The sequence below is a fragment of the Canis lupus genome, chromosome 23 (assembly GCF_011100685.1).
Source record: "Canis lupus familiaris isolate Mischka breed German Shepherd chromosome 23, alternate assembly UU_Cfam_GSD_1.0, whole genome shotgun sequence".
NCBI lineage: Eukaryota > Metazoa > Chordata > Mammalia > Carnivora > Canidae > Canis > Canis lupus.
This window is the reverse complement of record NC_049244.1, coordinates 27246716-27267008: the sequence shown is the minus strand read 5'-3', so window position 1 is coordinate 27267008 and position 20293 is coordinate 27246716. Positions and strand designations below refer to the sequence as shown.

Sequence of the window (20293 nt, the reverse complement as noted above, 5' to 3'; positions counted from 1 at the left end):
TCTATTTTTCTATCTGAAAAGAATATATTTTCCAATGTCTTTATGTTCCCCTGGTGAAAAGAATGGCAATGAAAGCCTAGTTTATTTTTGATTGATCCTTTCCAACATTTTACCTGTTTTTCTGTTTGAAGAAAGTGTGTTTTTCTGCTTTTTTGGTTTACTCTGATGAAACATTGGAGCAGTTTTGATTCTTTGAGTTGTTTTTTTTCCATGTAATTAAGCTGATTAGTATCCCATATGGAGTGGAAACAATTGGTTTCACGTATGCTGGTGTACAGTTACCCACAGAGCTGTAATTGTTTACATGTTTCCCATTTCCTTGTGGAAATTTTTAGACTTTGTTAGATAAAGATCTAGCAGACTTGGACTCTGTGAACATTACAGCCTCTGGTTATCAGACAGGCCTGTATCCTGTTCAATGGTATGAGATGAAATAGGTATTCTACAATTTTGTACAGAAGGAACTTTGAAGATGCTTGCCCAGCATCCATTTCCTTTTGCCTGTTTCTGGCCAGTCCCCTGACTTTTGTTCAGGAAGTTTTGTTCAGGCCCATGAGGGCCTGAGGTTTAGGGAAGCCAACTCCACCTCCCATTGCAGTGTGGGTTTGCTTGGTCTAGTAATCCTGCCTCCTTGTCACAGAGATTAGACTACGCATCCAGACCTGAGACAGTTAGTGTGTGACATTCCTCAGGCCAAAGGGATTGGCTCGGGAGTGGACATCTGACCAAATTCTGGCCAATGAAATGAGATGGAAGGTGTGACAGGAGTTTCGGGGTAAGAGGGTCTCACTCTTTTCTTATTATTTATTTATGTATTTATTTATGTATTTATTTTCCACTCTTTTCTTTTTTAAAACAAATTTTATTTATTTATGTGACAGAAACAGAGCACAAGCAGGGGGAATGGCAGGCAGAGGCAGAGGAAGAGGTAGGTTCTCGCAGGGAGCCTGAAGCAGGGCTTGATCCCAGGACCTTGGGGTCATGACCTGAGCTAAAGGCAGATGCTTAACAGACTGAGCCACCCAGGCAACCCAGAAGGTCTCACTTTTAAGAGCGGTGTTATTTTATTTTATTTTTTTTAAGAGTGGTGTTATTGAGCCAAGTGGTCCCTCTTCTTGAGGACATTGTTATGGCCAGACTGAAAAACCAGGGGATGCTATGGTCATCCTGTTAAAAATAGTGAGTATGTTGCAATCCACAAAAGAGGGAGGGACCAAGCAAAGGATAGAGAGAGAGCTTGGAGGCTGAGGAGAGGGAGCTTGGACACTACTCTACGTTTGGACTCTTTCAGTTACATGGGCCAGTAAATCTCCTTTAGGGTATGAGTCAGTTAAAACGGAGTTTCTGTCATTTCAGCCAAAAGCATCACTACTGATATAGACAATTTTACCAAAGAAATGTGAATAAAAAAATGAGAAGTCAGATTAACATAAATGTGTGGATACACATAGGAAATACAATAGAAACCAGGCCTGGGTGTAATATAGTGTCCCTTCACCCCCACCCCCACCTACTATCTTCCAAATGAAGAACTGAGTTCAGAGTTTCGACAAAGCTCTGAAGAGACACAGCCTTAGAATTCCCACTAGGCTTATAAACCCTAGATAGCAACAAAAAGCTGTACTTCGACAAATTCCTTCAGAGAAGTCCTATGGGCAACTTGGTACCAGACCCTACCTTCACCTATCTTGGCAGCTAAGCCCAAGGCCTCCTTCTTTTTTGCTGTAGTTATCATAAAATATTTGAACAGAAAATAGTTCAATGTGTCTCTTGGTTTTTTACACAAGGTTCTGTCTTGATAACCTTGCCATTTTTCTTTAAGTGGTTTATTTTTTCTTTATGAAGAAATAGGAAGATAAGTTCTTCACTTACCTAGACATGAGCATGGCATCCTGATAAAAATAGTGTAGTCACATTCTGTCTGTACCTCACTTTCTATCCCCAAGCAATTTGTCAAGATACTTTCCTAAATATAGAGAGTTCTCCTGCCAAGAATTCTGGTGGCAGTTGTCAGGCAATAAAATTGCAATCCCTTGATTACCAATGAATGAGCAAATGAATGGTCTCTCCACTGATCAATGACTTCATATTGTATAGATTTACTGCTACTCTTTTGAAGGATCCATTGTAAACCTGGTTTAGAGTGCTGTTATCTTTTTTTCTTTTTTTTTTTAGAGAGTGAGAGAAAGAGGTGGGTCAGATCATGACCTGAGCCAAAACCAAGTCAGACGCTTAACCAACTGAGCCACCTTGGTACCTCTTCCATTATCTTTTAAAAGGGCTCTGAACTCTCTGAAGTTTAATAATTAGAATGGAATATTTAAAAAACTTTCCTCAATATTCAACAATGAGTATTATACTATTATTTACCATGCAACTATTATTTTGACACATTGCAAAGCACTGGTGATATGGCCATTGTGGCCATATAACCTGCCTAATTATTTAACCCTGAAGTTTCTTTTTAAAGGGAATAGTATGGACAAATGGAATGCATAAAGCATATTTCAGGGAATAGTGAATTGACCTGTCTGGCCAGAGCAGAGAAAAATGGGGAATCCTTTTCATGAGGTAATGTAGAAAAGTCTTAAAACCCAAACTAATAAGTTTGAATCTTTCTCCCATAGGAGTATGGTCCTTGGTATGGGAGAAATGAGGACTTCAGGGTTTAAGAAGGCAAATCTGTTTGCAGAGTGCAGGATCCTGAGGCTGGGGCCCATTTCAGATGACATGAAGTAGTCCATGTGCAACTGGAACAGCATGACTGTGAGTGTGGTGAGAAGAGTGGGAATGATAAGCCAGAGTGGAAGATGTGAGGGAGACAAAGAATTGACTTGCCCTAGGGACCAACGGGAGCAGGAAGTCTAGACAGAGAGGGCCTCAAAAGTGATCCTAAGGTTTGGAGCCTCCATAACAGGTAGATGAAATTACCACTGGAAAAGTTAGGAAATGCAAAAAGGGGAGGCAGTATTAAGTGGTAAGAAAAGGAATCTGTTTCTAGAATGACTGAGCTTGAGGTGACAGTAGGACAATGAGGTAGTGCTGCCCATCATGCAGTTGGAAAGATGTAGTTAGAGGTGAGAAGAACAGAGAAATGGAAATGGAGATCTGAGGGCTGTTGCCTCCTCAATTCTTCTTTTAAGAAAATCCCACCTGTGTTTGGGTTGCCATGGCCCAAATGGAGAGGATAAGTCATGATTGGCTGAAGTCCAAATATGATAACTTATTTCCCTTTGATTGATCAAGGGGTGAGCATGTGATCCAGTTCTGGCCAATTGCCAGGGGGCTTCTAGGAAGGATTTTCTTCCTGATAAAACAGACCTCCATGAGGAGAGGCTGTTTTGCTTCCATCTCTTTCTTTCCTCTTGTGATGCCGTCAGGAAAGAATGGGATTATTGGAGAGATGCGGCTTGACATGTTGAGAGGTATGGCTGACACACTGATGGCAACAAAGCAGAAAGATGGTCAGAGGCTTGGGTCACTGATGTCTTTGTTGGTTCACTGAACCAAGTCTGGAATTGCCTGCATCCAGACTCCTTGTTACACAAAAGTTTATTAGATGTCCTTGTTACTCGTGTTACTGTTAGTTGGTATTTCATTACCTTCCTCTGAACATATCTTAAATGAAACAGATATAATTACTAATGCCTGTGAGAATGGATGTGACCTGAGAGCGAGGGAGGAAGAGAAAGATGAAGCCTGGAGATGCACCCATATTTAGGAGATGGAAGCTTTTCGCTAATTAAACTGAGCTTTTTAATAAAAAAGCTACAGAGGAAACTTGTTGTAATTATGAAAACATACCACACACAAACAGACACACCTACAACCTCCCTCCTTGAACCACATATTCCAGAGAGCATACGTTCCAAATGAAAGGTCAAAAAGGAGATGGGTTTCAGTTTGGAGCTCCAGGAGGGCAATTATTTCTCTAATGTGATTTGCTTCCTGTAGCTTTCCTGATCCCTCCAAATGAGATTGTTTGCTAAGCGAGGCGTCTCCTTCCTCTTTCACCCTTGGATGAATTAGGGAGCAAGAGGAATTGGTCAAGGCTCCTCACCATGATGGGCTGAGGAGCTGTGGGTACTCCTTGTGGATAGTGGTCTGCCACTGGAGAGGCCACAGGGCTGGAGCGAGGAGCTGACTCATAGGGTAGGGAGAACGTGGCCTGGATCTTTCACAGAGGTAAGCAGTGTCCGATTGCACTGGGGGGAGGAGGGGGAGGTTGTGACAAAGAAAGCCCTATCTATTCCACTGAGCAATTAATGCCATTATTTTTCTTCAAAAAGCATTTTCTCTTAAGCCATTGAGGATAATTTAGCCCCCATCTTGACAGAATGTACTAATGACTGCTAATGGATACATTCTTTTAATAAATGAAGAGGCACAAGAAAATTGCCTGATATTAAGCAGAGTCCCACGTGTCTTATCTGAGCCTATAATGGCCCTATCAAGTGACCTAAGTGAAAGAAATGTGACTCTTCAGGGGTTAAAGGAGTCTATTTTTCCTTAGTGCAATATAAATTCACTGCGAAGAGGAATAATAATTCATTGGTCTATCCTAAGAAATGGGTAAAAAGGGGGCCATATCTCAGGTTAAATGATGCATTTCCTACTGGTAGCAAAGAAAATATGAAATAGAACTCTGTGCACTGTGAATTTATATAAATAGCTTCTTATCTGGCAACAGAGCCTGAAACTCTTTTGGATCTCTGATCCTTGAAATTTTAGCCCAGAAGTCAAAGAGCCTGGTAATTTGTTGTTAATTTTGTCCATTCTTTTTTTCAATACCTTCCAGGGTGGTTTCTGCTCGTGGGTTTGGTTTGGTAATTTTAAACTCTATTCTTGGAAATGTTTCTCAAGATTCAAGTAATCCCTAGTACTCTACTTTTGGGGAACACTTCTTAAAATGTACAAAGAATTCCAACAAATCAATAAGAAAAAGACAAATAACCCAAAAGAAAAATGGACAAAAGAAATGAATCAGAAAATCAAAGAAGATGAAATGGCCAATAATCATATGAAAAGATGAATGATCTGTATCAGTCTTCTGCAACTTGCTGTTCTCAAAGCAATGCTATGATAGCTTCATCCATTCACGTTTTGTGTGTGGCAACATTCATTCTCACTGTTGTAATACTATTTCACTGGGTGAGTATTCTATAATTCTTTTTTTTTTAAGATTTTATTTATTTATTCATGAGAGACACACACAGAGAGAGAGAGAGAGAGAGAGAGAGAGAGAGGCACAGGCACAGGCAGAGGGAGAAGCAGGCTCCATGCAGGGAGCCCAACGTGGGACTCAATCCCGGGTCTCCAGGATCATGCCCTGGGCTGAAGGCGGTGCTAAACCGCTGAGCCACCCAGGCTGCCCAGTATTCTATAATTTTATTCTCTATGTCAGCATGAGTCTATATAATGCTCAGAAACAGCTGCAAATCACATAATAGATTGCAAAAAAAAAAAAACAAAAAACAAAAAACACTTGATAGAACTATTTTTAAAAAGCCAAGTAATGATAAAAACAAATGCCTTGGGGAAGGGGGAGATTGACATTGGGGATGGGATAAGAGGATATATCTGTTATCTATTGTTGAGTAATGAACCACATTACTCTGAAATGTGTGGCTTAAAACTGAAACTTAAGTGGCTTAAAACAAAAATCAATTATTGTTGACTCTCCAAGTCAACGCTTCAGGCAGGGTTCAGCAGGGCTGGCTTGTCTCCATTCCACAGAGAACCATCTGACTCTCTCCTGTGACTGCATTCAGCTGGGCTGGGCTGGAGGGTGGAGATGGCCTCACCTGCAAGGCGGCCATGCCTTGGACCTTTTCTTTTTGGCTTCTCTCTCCATGGGGTATCTCATCTTCCAGGTCTTCTTTTTTCACACAGTCTTTCTCTCCAGCATGGTAGCCTGGAGTTCTTGACAAGGACAAAGCACCCACATAATACTTGTGTAATTAAAACTTGATGGCAATTAAAATAATATATTACCTAATGAAGGAGTGCTCTGTGGCCCAATACTTTTTGGAAATGCTGTATACAGCATCCCCTCTTAGAGACTGATAATGAAAAAGGAAAGCTTGCTAGAGGTCATGAGAAGTCTTGCAATAAGCAAAGAAGAAAAGATCTTTGGTGATAGGAGCTGATAAGAAAAGGCAGAAGTGCTTCATCTTCTCTGTCCTTGGGGATATGACAAGGTTCGAGAAAGCTAGAAGGCTTGGGCCTGCCTTGGGAGAACCTCCTCATCCTCTGAACTCTCCTATTCCTGCCCCCTCCGGGGTACAGTGGAACCATGGGTGGCTCTTTCTGACTGCCAAGGCCTGCTGCACACACATAAGGCTCGCAGAAGTGGCTTCGAGGTCAGAGTCCACGATGCTGCTCCTGGAATCAGGTCACCTAGGTCTCTGCTCCTTCCCCACTGCCCTGCCCTGGTCTTGAACAGCTCATCTTTCTGATGCTTACCTCTCATTTGCTTTAACTCCTCTGACCTGCTTTGGTCAATTATCCTGACCACTTTGTATATGTGGACCTTCCATTTGTCCCTTCTGCCTGGTGACCATAAGCTCCTAGGAGCTTTTCTCTCTTCCTTTCCTTTTATTTAATCTGGAAGTTAATCCATGCCAGTTTCAACAAACTCAAATAATACCCTGAAATGAAAGCCTCCCCTGGTCTGTTCCCATCCCACCGTCCCACTGTCAATGGCTGAGTTTATTTCCAGATGATTTTCTATTTACATAAACACAAATAAGCATGTGTGTGTGTGTGTGTATTTGAACAAAAGGAGCATGAATATGTTGCTATACTTCCACAATCTCTCTTCCCATTTACTATTGCATCATGTACATACAGTCTTTCCAAGTCAGTGCATATAACTCTTTAACAGCTGCAGTACTCCGAAGTACAGACCTTCCTTGATTTATTTAACCATGTCTCTCTCGATCAACATTTACGTTGCTCCTTATTTTCTGCCATTGTAACCAGTGTGGCAGTGATCCTCATTGTACACGAATCTTTGCACATTCATGCGAGTGTTCTGAGGAACAGGTTTCCAGAAGCAGCAGTGCTGGGTCTCTGGGTATGCCTGGCCTTCCCTGTCTAATTGCCCTTTTGACCCCAGTGTCCCAGAGACCTCGGCTGTCATCCACCTGCATGCCGGGACCATGCTACCGTTCACGCGTTCCAGGACCTGTCTTACCTGCTCCTCCTTGGAGAGCCAATCCCTCATGGCCTGCTCTCTGGAGCTTTGCCCTGGCAGCCTGAGTTGTTCTCATCGGTTGACAACTATGCCTTGATTCCTGCGCTTGCCACATTGTGTTATCACTATCTTCCTACTTGTCTAATTTCCCCACTGGACCAGAAATTTCCAGAGGCATCATTAGTGTCTGGCAAGGCACTTGGCACTAAGTGACTGAGTGAATTCATTAGTCAATTTAACTGAACTCGCACTATGCTAAACAGGAGCAATACCAAAGTCCCTGTTCTTGAGAGGGTGGAGCCACAGTAAACACATAATTGTAAATCATCAGCCAGAGACAATAAATGTCACGAAGAAAGGTGAGGTGGAGTCTGGCCTGGAGAATGGCCTTTGAGCAGAGACCTAAAGGAGGTAAAGGACTGAGCCTGTTGATTGTCTGGGAAGAACATTCCAGCCACGGATGTCTGAGTGACCACAGGAAGGACAGGTACAGGGCTCCTCACTCCCTGGTATGATAGGAGGATTCCCCTAAGGCTGATAATATCACAGCAAAGTTAACTCAGTTTGGGAACCTAACACTTATGTCCCAGTTTGGGTTCCCAAGAAGAAGCCTCTGAGATTGGTGTGTAGGAGGTTTATGAGGGTAAAGGAAGGGATTTGTGAGGGAAGAGAGACAGTGAGATCGGACAGAAGGAAAAGTCTCAGAGGGGGTGTCCATCAACCCTTGAAAGTTCTTTTTCTTTCTTTTTTTTTTTTTTAAGACTTTATTTATTCATGAGAGACACAGAGAGAGACGCAGAGATATAGGCAGAGGGAGAAGCAGCCTCCCTGTGGGGACCCCAATGTAGGACTTGATCCCAGGACCGCAGGATCATGACCTGAGTCAAAGCAGATGCTCAACCACTGAGCCACCCAGGTGCCCCAACCCTTGGGAGTTCTGAATTCAACTGACCACTCAGGGGTGGTCCCCAATTGGAGTGAGGGGGCCTGACCTCCTTGCCTTGTCTCCATCAGCCACGAGGTATCAGGTACCATGGGAAGGGGTCCAGCCTTGGGCTCACTGATGCTTTTTAGCCTTCGCCAGCTCCAGAGAGGGTCCCAGCTGAAGGGCTGTCTGCCAGCAGCATTCCCAGCAGCTGAGAGGGCGAACCCTTTGCTCTTGGAGAAGGTGCTGGGTGGGCCAGCCTAGAGCTTATCACAGGTGAGCTAGGTGGCCTTTGCAGAGAAAATGAGAGGAGAAGTTGATTTCCTGGGCCTGATGGCCCAGTCCTTTCTCTTCCCCAGCTCTGCCCAAGGTTGCTGATACCCACAGGCTGAGTCTCTCAAGCTTCTGTAGGAGCTCCTCGAGCTCCCTGCTAGCTCTTTCTGGCCAGGCCAGCAGGAGCCACGGGTCAGACATTAAAAGGAGGAGAACAGGAGGAGGGCAGGTGTTTTTTCCCTTCCCTCTCTGCCTTGGCAGGATCTCAGTGAGCAGCTCTGTCTCCTGGCTCTACCTCCCCTGTTCAGGTCCCCAGTGTTTCCTGCCTCATGCAGAGAACCTAAATCCCTGGGTTCTGGTACTGTGGTAAACACAAAATGGTCAAATCTCCTTCATGGAAGGACTGGCTGCCCCCACAGCAGGGGGTGCAGCCCGCAGGCTTTCAAGCATCAGCTCCTGCAGGGTGGGCCTGGCTGGAGGTCATGCCTCTCTCCAAAGCAGCCCACAGCTGGGGACTGAGGGGGTGGGGCAGTAAATGCCTCCTCATGTTGACTCCATGGAGACACCCTAGAGGGCCGCCCTCCAGGCTTGGCCGAGCCTTAGTCTACAAGGCGGTGTGCCTTCTTCCTCTGATGTCCGGCTGCTTCTGCTTCCCTTCCCTGGGGGTTGACCCCTGGTTAAGTGTCCTACACCCCAAACTATGCTTAAGTCTGCTTTTGGTGAACCCGACCTACAACACCACTTCTTCCCCCTGTCCTTCCTGCCTTGAAGTGGCTTCCTGTGGTGCTAATCTCTGGGGGGCCCCACCATGCACTGATTGGACGCTCAGATTTTCCATTGCCTATGTAACCAATCCACTGCATTATATCCCCGTCTGCTTAGATACTTATATTGAATTCAGTTTTTCTGGTTAGACCCTGCCCGGTATACTGAGTGAGTTTCACATGTAAATTTAAGTTTGTATTCTGGCCTCCTCTCTTTAGCAATTGTGTTTTAAAGGGCCCCCTAAGTCACCCCAAAATATTTAAAAATACAGTCCTTTCCTTGGTCTCAGGACCACCTGTCAGTTGGAGACTTGTGACACTGGGCCCTTTGACAGAAAGAAAGGACAGAGCTAACCATGAAGGTGTAGCATCAGCAAGTAAAACCAGCCAACAGCAGGTGAACCATAGCCCCCGTGGTACTCAGACGCGGTGGCCCAGCACTCTTCCACATAACCGCCTGTTCTCAGCTGTCACCTGTGACTCCCCCTGAGTATAGACATACAGATCTCCCTCATGTTATGATGGGGTTATGTCAGGACATCATAAGCTGAAAATATTGTAAATTGAAAATGCATCTAATACACATAACCTCATAGCTTAGCCTAGCCTAATTTAAACATGCTCAGAATACTTAATTAGCCTATAGTTGGACAAAATCATGTAACTCAAAGCCTATTTGATAGCAAAGTGTTGAATATCTCATGTAATTTATTGAATACTGTACCGAGAGGGAAAAACAGAACAGTTGTAAGGGTATTGGTTGTGTACCTGGTGATCGTGTGGCTGCCTGGGAGCTGCAGCTTGCTGCCTCTGCCCAGGCATCATGAGCAAGGACCGGATCGCATATCACTAGCCCAGAGTAGATCAAACTTCAGAATTCAAAGTGCTGTTTCTACTGAATGCACATTGCTTTGGCACCATCATAAAATTGAAAAATCTAAGTTGATCCATCGTAAGTCAGAGACCATCATTATGAGGCACCAGTGATCTCTGAGCTGGGCTCTGGCTTCTTTGTACTGGCCTCTCTCCTCCACCCCTACTGTCGATGTGTCTGGCCCTGATGTTGGCTGGTGTCTCTGGTCCATACTTCCTGGCTCTCTCCTAAGGACCAGGCTGGGACTGGGGTGAAGCCAGCAAGGGCCTAGGGCACACAACCTCTGACAGAGGCCCTGACAGGCTTGTGCACCTTGTGGGTGGGCAGCTGTCTTTGGAGCGGTAAGGTGGGAAGCTGGCACTGAGCCTGGTCAGAGGCTGGGAGTAGAGGGGGAGCCCCTGTATCAGCCAGAACACAATCAGAAGACAGAGATTACATCCATTTGTTTTTACAAGAGAGGACTTGATTGACATAATTGTTAATTAGGTAGTTGAAAAGGCAAGCTCTCTAAGGTATTGTGGAGGTAGCAACTATAGGAAGCAGCCACCACTCCTCGGGCTGGGGGACTCGAAGAAGAAATTGATATTATTAAAAGTTGGAACTCAAAGGAGGTCCTGGGGACTGGGACCCCCAACCTCTGAGAAGTGGGTGCTACTCAGCGCATGCTGGTGTTTCTGAGGGGACCCCTGAGGTTGGCTGTACAGTGTTAAAGAAGTTGCAAGCTGTATTCAGCTGTTGCCACAGGACCTGACTCAGCTGGGGCGATGCTTGTAGGAACAGGAAACTAAAGGGGAAACAACCTTGAGGGAACAAGTCTTTGCCTCTTCCGTCAGCCTTGCAAGCGCCCTCTAGCGACCCCTCTTGGCAGAACCTGGCAAGGAGCCGCTGACAAAGCAGAACTTGAGTCTGTGAAGTCCCAGGGTCTTGGTCACAAAGCTGAGTACAGAAGAGTAGGTTTGAAGTCAAAGATCAAGAGCTCTGAATAACTGGCATACCTTCCCAAAGAGTTCATTAACACCCAGGGAGTCAGGGAAAGAAGTGGTCTGTGACCCGGCTGGCACAAGCTGACCCACAAATATAAGTCAAAGGGAGAAGAAAGACACCATTTGGGGTCCAGACAGTGACTGGAGATTCAGTTTGCAAACAGGAGTCAGCAGGTCTGAGTGATAATATCAAGTTTTCCAGATTGTTCAGTGACAGGCAGGAATGCCGCTAGAGCTACAAGAATTTGGCAATATTGATGCAGTAAACCACCAGTTTCTACATCTTTCTTCCTATCTGGTCCCCAACCACCACACACATACACACACACATATACACACACGGGCGTGCATTGTAGATTCCTCATTCGTTGCTGTGTCTGCGCCGTAGAATACAATGAATGGTTATACTTCCAACCACTTCTCTCAGTGACATACCTATCACATAGTATTTTTCTAATTTTAAATAAATTCTTTGCCCAATGTAGGGGTTGAACTCATGACCCTGGGATCAAGAGTCTCATGCTCTACTGACTAAGCCAGACAGGCACCCCATAGGTACAGTCTTGAATAAGTGACTATATTTACTATCTGTTGCTGCATAACAAATTACCCCCAAATCTAGCAGGATTAAACAACCAACATTTATTATTACTAAGTTAATAATAACCATAATTATTATTGTCTCTCACTTCCTGTGGAGTAGTTTGCATTGTGGTTCAGAGCTTCTCACAAGGTCGCAGTAAGGAGACCATCAGGGCTGCCTGCCCCTCAAAGCTCAGCTTGGGGAGGATCCTCTTCTGAGCCCACTTGTGTGGCTGTTGGCAAGTGTCAGGTTCTTGCTGGCTATTAGCCAGAGGCCTGTCTTGGTTTCTTGCCGTGTGGGCCTCTCCATAGGGCAGCTGGATTTTCCCAGAGCGAGCAAGCCAGAGAGCAGGGGAGCATGAGAGATGGCCAGAAGGGCAGAAGTCAGAGGCATTTTCCTAATCTCAGAAGTGACATCCATCACTTTTGTTGTGTTCCATTTTTCAGGAGCAAGTCAGGTCCCGTCTGCCCTGGAAGGGATGACACGAAGGGACTCGATCCCAGGACCCTGGGATCACGACCTGAGCCAAAGGATCAACCACTGAGCCACCCAGGCACCCACGGAGTCTCCTGTTTTAATCAAATTCCACTTATAACAGAGGTAGTGGAAGGCATATATAACGATACATGTTCAGTGTTGTGGCATCAGTTAGGCATCCACGATAGAAGGCGCACCAAATGACTGTAATTAGTATTCCTTCTACATAGCCAAACCCATTTAACTTTGCTGATTTGTTTAGGTCCCAGGTGCCTTTCATCAGCTTCCATGTTGATAGTTTACCCACCCCCCCTCCCCCCATCCCCAAACCACCTACCACTTAATTATCACCCCACATGCAAACTCTGACACTCCCTGAAACTAACAAAGATCCTAGATCTGTCCATGCAATAGTCGGGTTACTCGCTGCCTCCTGAGCAGCAACAGGCTTTGGTAGCAACAATGAGATCCACAGGCTATGAACTGAATTTCTCAGGGCAGGTGCTGCCATAGTAGAGAGTTTGGTGAGAACAGCTCAAACCCTCCAACACTTCAGCATCGTCTACCTGAATTAAGGCAGGCTGCCTCCATCTCTCCCCTTATTGGCTGCATATTGCTTGGGTGACTTTAGCAGGGAATGAAGTCTTCAGACATTTGATGACCACAAAACAAAAACAAAAACAAAAAAACCACATGCCAATTGAGGCAAGAGAACATACTGGTACTGAATGAGCTTCAGTCTTTTGGGAACTGTTGTCAGATTCTTTCTTGTATTGGTGGAGAAGAAGGAGGAAGAAGGTGTGCCAGAAGAGGAGGAAAGGGAAAAGAAAATGCTAGGGGGAGGGACTGATGGGCTACAGATTTATAAGGCAGGGTTCACCGGTAAAATGGAGGACATCCAGTTAAATTAGAATGTCAGATTAAAAGAATGGAAAATAAAACTTTAAAGTATGAGGCTATCTCATGTAATACTTGGGATAGACTTACACTAAAAAATATTTCTTTTGTTTTTATCTGAAATTTAAATTTCACTGAGCATCCTCTAATTTTATTTGCTAAATCTGGCAACCCTACTACAAGATCAATCTCTCCCCTTTTGTCTCCGAACCTATCATCATTTCTCAGGGTCATACTGCTGTGGGGCAAAAGGGACTTCCTTGCCCTTTCCAGTGGCCATGATCTGGTGTTAATATTGCTGTCTCCTGCTGCTCTCGGCCCCCTGTCCCTAGTCCCCCAGGCAGCTGCAGGAACAGCATGTCGCAGGAGATGCCACAGGCTCATCTGAGGTCCCTCTGCTCCTCTCTGGAAGGCTCCACAGCACTTGGCCCCCACCACTCCAAGTCTCCCAACATGAGTGCGTGTAAATCCAGCATGACAGGTTTTAAGAGAACAAGGGAACTCTGGGTATCAGTTTAAATGTGGGCAAAACATTTCTTGCTGAGCAGTTCATGTTAAAAGGGATTTAGTTTGCCCCTTGGTGAACAGCCCCGGAGGGGAGCTGGAAATCTACTCCAGAAGGGCTTCTTCCAAATTTTCCCTTTCAGGTTTCACAGCACAATGGCTCCTATTTTAGTGGCCAAGGTTCTTTTGTTGTTGTTTTTTTTTAATTGTTTTAAATTTTTTATTAACAAAGCAGAAGGAACCACAAGAAATATTCACGTTTTCATTGTGGAAGAGGAAAACAAAATTCAGGTCTCCAAGGTTTCTAAGAAAACAGCAAAAATCAGGATCTGTTAAATGCTAATCTGTCCCTCCAGTGTGCTGTTCATCCTTCTCTCCCACTGCAGAGTGGGGGAGACAGTGGCCTGATGCTGGGAGAAAGCTCCTCGCCAGTTGTCCAAACAATGGAAATTTCCTGGATTCTTTGCTGCAGTTTTTCAATGTTAATGGACATATGCTGACTTTTTTAAAGCTAGCTGTTACTAGGGGCAAAAAGAAGGACAAGAGAAAAATGCTTACCTTCAGACTCTCTAATGTAGGCGAAAAAGTCTTCCTAAAGAAATGAACAACGATGACAAACATGCTCACGCTGCGCTTCATCAATCTGGATCCTGTTCTTGCACAGCAGGTTACTAGGTCCCACGTGGGAGACTAAGACAGGAAGGACAGAAGGAACAAGATAGCATCTCATCATCAGAACTGGGGTCCAGGGTGGTGCCAAATAGTTCCTGCTGCCTGGCTAAGCTTATCTCTCACCCCTTTCTTCTTCCCCTCCTCTGCTCCAGCACCCTTTGCTACTTGTTATTCTCTGACTTCTCAAGCTGTTTCTCCTCTCTGTCCCTTCTGTTCCACCATTCCCATTTCCCTGTTCATTGACATTCAACTTGGGAAATGCCTCCTCTGGGCAGCGCCTGACCCTGACCCTCCCAGGTTGTGTTAGATATCCTACCAGTGTGCTCCTCTGCCCAGCTCCATCACTGCATGAATCTCAAGGTAATACCTGTTGGTTTGGGTCTTAGCCTCCTTTGTGGTGTCTGAACACCTTGAGGTCAGACATTGTGTCTTGTTCATCTTTGTAGACCCTTGTCCAGCAAGGGATCTGTTCCACACCAGGCAGGTAGGTGCTCAGTGGAGGGCTGGATGGACAATGATCTTGAAATACTTGATAATGAGTTCCAGGGTTGACTGGATTGTCACTTGATTGTGACAATCATAATGTGGGTGCAGGCACTATTCAAGATTGCTAAAGGCCTGTTGGATGTAACACATTTACGCAGGTTAAGGATGCCCCTGACTAAAATGTCCCCTTGCATTGTTTCTGGCTGGAATACTGTCAGTCCTCTCTGATGACCCCAGGCTTTTCATGAGGAGATAAAATTGGCCGTCAGTACATACTTGTTCTTTAAGAAAAATGTGCAGATAATCACAATCTTTCTTTTTTCTTTCATTTAAGCCAAAAAGTAAGTAAAATCAGCAGCGAAGTTGCACATGATAAAAAAGAAAACTTTTTTGGTGGTATGAAGGTGAGGTGCCAACTATATGCCATGGTTTATTCATTGATTTATTCAAATTTACTGAGCACCTGCTATATGCTGGGCAATGTTTTAGGGGCTCCAGACACAGCAGTGAACAAGATAAATGAGATCCTTTCCTCTTGGAGTTCACCTTCTGTGGATGAGAAAGAGATAATAAACTAATAAACACATAAGAAAACATCTGATCATAGTAAGTGCTACTCAAAGAATGAAATCAGAGGGATGGACTAGACTGGGTGGTGGGGAAGGCCTTTGCCAGGAGGTTACATTGACGCTGACACCTGACAACAAAAGTATGAGAGTAAAGAGAAACTCCAGAAGACATCATGCAAAGGATCTCCAAGGTAGGAATAGATGCATTTGGATGGTATTTATGTGCTTACCTGTTGATCATCTGTCTCCCCCACTGAGCTGCAACCTCCATGACAGGAGGGACTGTATCTATTCTATCTACCAACATATGCTCAGCACAATGCCTGCCTGGCATATAGGACATTCATAATATATATTATCGAATAATGAGTGAACCACAGCCCACCATTCTTTCTGCCTCAGGTCAGGGTGGTTCCTGCAGGTATGGGCCATGGGGCCCCAGCTTGGGAGAGCAGAGCAAAGCAGAAGCCAGTTGCCTTGTCTGTCTTGCAGTGAGAGAGGGCTCAGGGACTCAGGCACAGGGTGAGTGGTTATCGTATCCCAGCCACTCTTTGGAGGCCTGTTCAGTCTGCTTATTTGCCATGCTTATGGGAATTTGAGACCAGACTTGGCTGATTTCATTCTTATCGCTCAGCTTCACAATAATTTCTGGGCAAAAGGAAGCTTCTAATTACGAGTTCAGATCCCCCGGAAGCCATATGCCAAGCCATATATGTGGGAAAATACCCAGCTGCCTTCTTGGATGTAAGGATGATAATAGCTAACTGACAGGCTGATCTGGGCCTGCCAGGCCTTTAACTCAAACAAAACAACAGCCACAACAACTACAAAAGTCCTGCAGCAGCTGCTGGTTCCAGGGACTGGAGTTATTCAGGAGCCTGACTCCCACCAGCTACCTTGCATCTTTCTTGGGATAGTTAAGGTCTTTGAAGATTCTGGGCCAATTTCATTCTCTATCAAATATCTTACATTCTTCCCAAATTTCACATCAAATGCATATTGCTCTTGCTCTAAAACATTTGAAAGGGTTTTGTCTCAGTTAGCTAATGCTGTGTAACAAATCACCTAAAAATTTAGTGGCTTAAAACAACAATGTATCACCATTCAGGGATGGTTCTCCTCCAAGTAGGGTTAGCTAGAACAGCGGGTAACTGTAATTGTCCGAATGCTTGAGCAGTTGCTCAGCTGAGGATGAAATGTCTGGAATGCCTGGGCATTTGGAGTCAGGTGGAGCTTGACTGGGAGTTCAGTTGGGGCTATCAGTTGGGGGCCTTGGTTCTTCCTGTGGGCCTCTCCGTGTGGCTGCTTGGACTGCCTTCTAGCATGGTGGTTGAGTTCCAGGGAGGACTGTTCCAAGAGTAAGCTTTCCAGGAGGGAGGAAGCAGAAGCTGCCAGATCAATTAAAGTCTAGTCTTGGAATTGGCATAGCATTCCTTCTACATTTTTTTTTTTTTTACTCAAAGCAGTGACAGGCCCAGCCGATTGTTAATGCAGGAGGGAATTACATCAGGCATAAATATGGGGAGATATGTTCGTCTGGGTCACCAAATGATAATTTACCATAAGTCTCAAAATACTTATTATTGTGGCTCTCAAAAACATTAAACAGAAATACCACATGATCCAGCAATTCCACTCCTGGGTATATACACCTAAAAGAATTGAAATCAGGGACATAAATATTTGCACACTCAGCTGCATAGCCAAATGGTGGAAACAACCCAGATGCCCATCAACGGATGAATATATAAACAAAATATGGTATATACATACAGTGGAATATTATTTAGTCTAAAAGATACGTGAAATTCTGATACATGCTATGACATTAACCTAGAGGACATCACGCTAAGTGAAATAAGACAAATATTGTATGATTCTACTTACATGCTATAACTGATAGTTAAATTCAAATTCAAATGTGTTAGCTAACAAATTCACAGAGATAGAATGTAGAATTGTGCTTACCATAGGCTAGGGAGAGGCAGGTACAAAGAATTATTGTTTAATGGGAATGGAGTTTTAGTTTGGGAAGATGAAAATGTTCTGGAGATGGGAGTTCTATTTTGATGGTTGCAAAATAGTATGAATGTTATTGTGCCTTCACCGTACATTAAAAAAATGGTTAAAATGGTACATTTTACATTCTGTATATTTTACCATAATAAAAATTATTATTTTGAGTTTTGTAGAAATGAAATATTCATTTTATATTTTTGGTATCTATCATATTTGCAACTGTGTAAGAGTTGGGTTGAGCTGCAGCTTTTTGCTATTCAGTGTGGTTCATGGACTGGAAGCTTTGGTATCACCTGTGAGCTTGTTAGAAATGCAGAGTCACAGGCCCCATCCCAGACCTACTGAATCCAAATGTGAGTTCAAACAAGATCCCCAGTGGTTTCATATGCTCATTAACATTTGAGAAACACTGAATTACTTTACATAATGTTATGTTTTGTAGACATTTAATTATTTATTGACTTCGATCATATAATTTTCTGCTTTGCTATTTGGAATCATTACACGTATTTTTAAGCCCTCAAAACTTTTCATAGGGTTTTAAAATGACACCATGCCTAGGGGGCCTAGGAGATGAACTTGGCTGACTTTGCATGCGGTCACATCCCTTTGTCTGCATCCCTGACTTTCCCCGCTGTATGTACCGTTCTTCAGGTTCTCTACATGGGTTTCTTTGAGCTGTGACTAGGATGACTTCCTAGGCTTTCAGAACCACAGTCTATGGCCAAGGGACCTGTCCTCAAAGCAGCCCAGCCCTCTAGAATAATACATTCCACACAGGGTTCACCTAGCCAGGGAGGAGAATCAACCTTGCCGACTCCAAATTACTAAATGAGCAGGTCAACCTTAAAACTTCCTACTGAGTAAGTAACCTCAGCCTAGCCCCATTCAAAAAAAAAATATTAACTGAAATACAATATACAATATACAAAAAGTACACACATGTTTATAACTCAATACATTTTCATACACTGTCAGCTTTCTTATAACCAACCCACAGGTCGAGGAATAGAACATGACCGCATCCAGGAAACCCTTCTGGTCACTACTGCCCCTCTCACCCAAAGTTCACAGCTCTTTGGACTAATAGCATAGATTACTTTCACCAATTTTTGTTCTTTCTGTAAACAGAATGACACAGTACATTGTCTTTTGTGTCTAGCTCAACTTTACGCTTCTGAGATTCATCCACATTGTTGCATGTGGCTGCAGTTTGTATTCTCATTGCTGTATCATGATCCATTGTGTGAATTCCCCCAATTTAAAAAAGTCATGATATTGTTGATGGGCCTGTGGGCAGTTTCCAGTAGGAGGCTACAATGATAGTACAATCCCGTATTTTTTGGGCGCAGTACTCAGTGCATTTCCGTGGGAACTACTCGGGAGTGGAATTGCTGGGTCTGGGCGTGTGGCTCTGTTTAGATTTAGTGACACTGCCAAGCAGTTTTCTAAACTGTTAGCCCTATCCTTAATCTAAAAATGAATTTCCTGCCCCCATTCCATCCCTTCTAACCGTTGTGACAATTCTTGAACATGACATTATTTCTCCAACACAAGATTTACCAATTCCTACCAAAACATTGGTGCTCACATTTCTAAATAAATAAATGCGTCCATGAAATCCTCAGCAGTGGCAAAACGAAAAAGCCAAGACTCGGATGACAGCTATAATGTCGAGATGCTAAGGCGTTTTCTCTTTGTTGCTGAGAGGGGGCCGGGAACCTTTGCAAAAGCTGCTGCCAATCAGGCTTGCGGATCTTTGCAGCGCTAATTAACAGCACTTGGGCAAGCAGGGGGGGCGGGGCCGGCACTGCGAAGCGAATTGAGCCATCCCCGGGCTTACGACTAATTATAAGCACAAAGAGCGCTTAAAGACCATGATTTAAAGAAAAAAAAATCCCAAAACCAGACAAAAAAAACCTCTTCAAAATTCTAATACCAGCATGCTTGTGATTGCAGGGCTTGGGGGCAGGGGTGCCAGCAAAAATCTCCTACCGCGGACGAAATCACACAGCACAGCCCCAAAGTCGAGCAGCCGTGCTCCCAAGCGCCGCCGTGGAAGGGCTTCCTTTGTGTCCTCCCTCAGTTGGGAGAGGGTGTCCCGCATCTCCAGGGGCGCCCTGGCCCTGGCATGTTAAACCTGGTATTCCCGGTTGTCACTAGGCTCGGGAGAGCAGACTGGGGTAATCCAGGCCCCTGCGGGCGTGAGGGGGGTGGGGGCGTATGCGCAAGCTCTGATCCCCTTTAGCTACAAACAGCTAATAATCCATAAGATATGCAAATCAGGCCCCAATTAATAGCACTTATTAACATCTCCTGGAACAGTGCAAGAGGAAGCTGAATGTTGGCCAGGGAGGAAAGCAACCCTTCTGCACCTCATTGCCAAAGCTTGTCTGTTCAGGCGAAAGCCCTGGGCTTGTTGGGAGGGAAGAAGAAAGCTGAAACAGGAAGGCTGCTTTGGTGCCCTCGGGTCTTAGGGGAGAGTGTCCTCACAGTTCAGACATGTGCAGTGATTTGATGTGAGGCTGAGGAATCAGCCGTGACCACATCCCCCCACCCCCACCCCTGCTTCTCCTTCCCTTCGGGGCACCGCCAGGCCCACCCTATCCAGTTCTGCAGGATACAGGCCTCCCACCAGCCTCTGAGAAGAGATCAGGACAATCAAAGAACCCCCAAAAAATGGAGGAGGGGGGCTAGGCTGGCAGTGCAGTGGGGGAGGGGCGAAAGGAAAAGAAACAATACTTAAAAGGGTGGTGGGCAGCTGTTTGCATGAACAGTCTCACACATTCCAGAGCAGGAGGTCTTTTTTTTTTTAATATATTTTTTTATTGGAGTTCAATCTGCCAACATATAACATAACACCCAGTGCTCATCCTGCCAAGTGCTCCCCTCAGTGCCTGTCACCCAGTCACCTCAACCCCCACCCACCCCTTCCACTACCCCGTGTTCATTTCCCAGAGTTAGGTGTCTCTCATGTTTTGTCACCTTCACTGATATTTTCACTCATTTTCTCTCCTTTCCCCTTTATTCCCTTTCACTATTTTTTATATTCCCCACATGAATGAGACC

The 20293-nt window shown here is 44.6% G+C and overlaps 2 long non-coding RNA genes across 2 annotated transcripts; one reads left to right on the top strand and one right to left on the bottom strand.

Moving 5' to 3' along the window:
• Window positions 1-3940: 3940 nt before the first annotated feature.
• LOC111091923 lies at window positions 3941-17388 on the top strand. Its single transcript, XR_005377003.1, has 3 exons — window positions 3941-4185; window positions 4799-5151; window positions 12047-17388. It is a non-coding gene; the product is annotated as an uncharacterized LOC111091923 (long non-coding RNA).
• LOC119865382 lies at window positions 11062-15177 on the bottom strand. The gene is made up of 3 exons (XR_005377004.1): window positions 14518-15177; window positions 14037-14168; window positions 11062-12069 (listed from the first exon to the last, which is right to left on the bottom strand). It is a non-coding gene; the product is annotated as an uncharacterized LOC119865382 (long non-coding RNA).
• Window positions 17389-20293: the final 2905 nt, after the last annotated feature.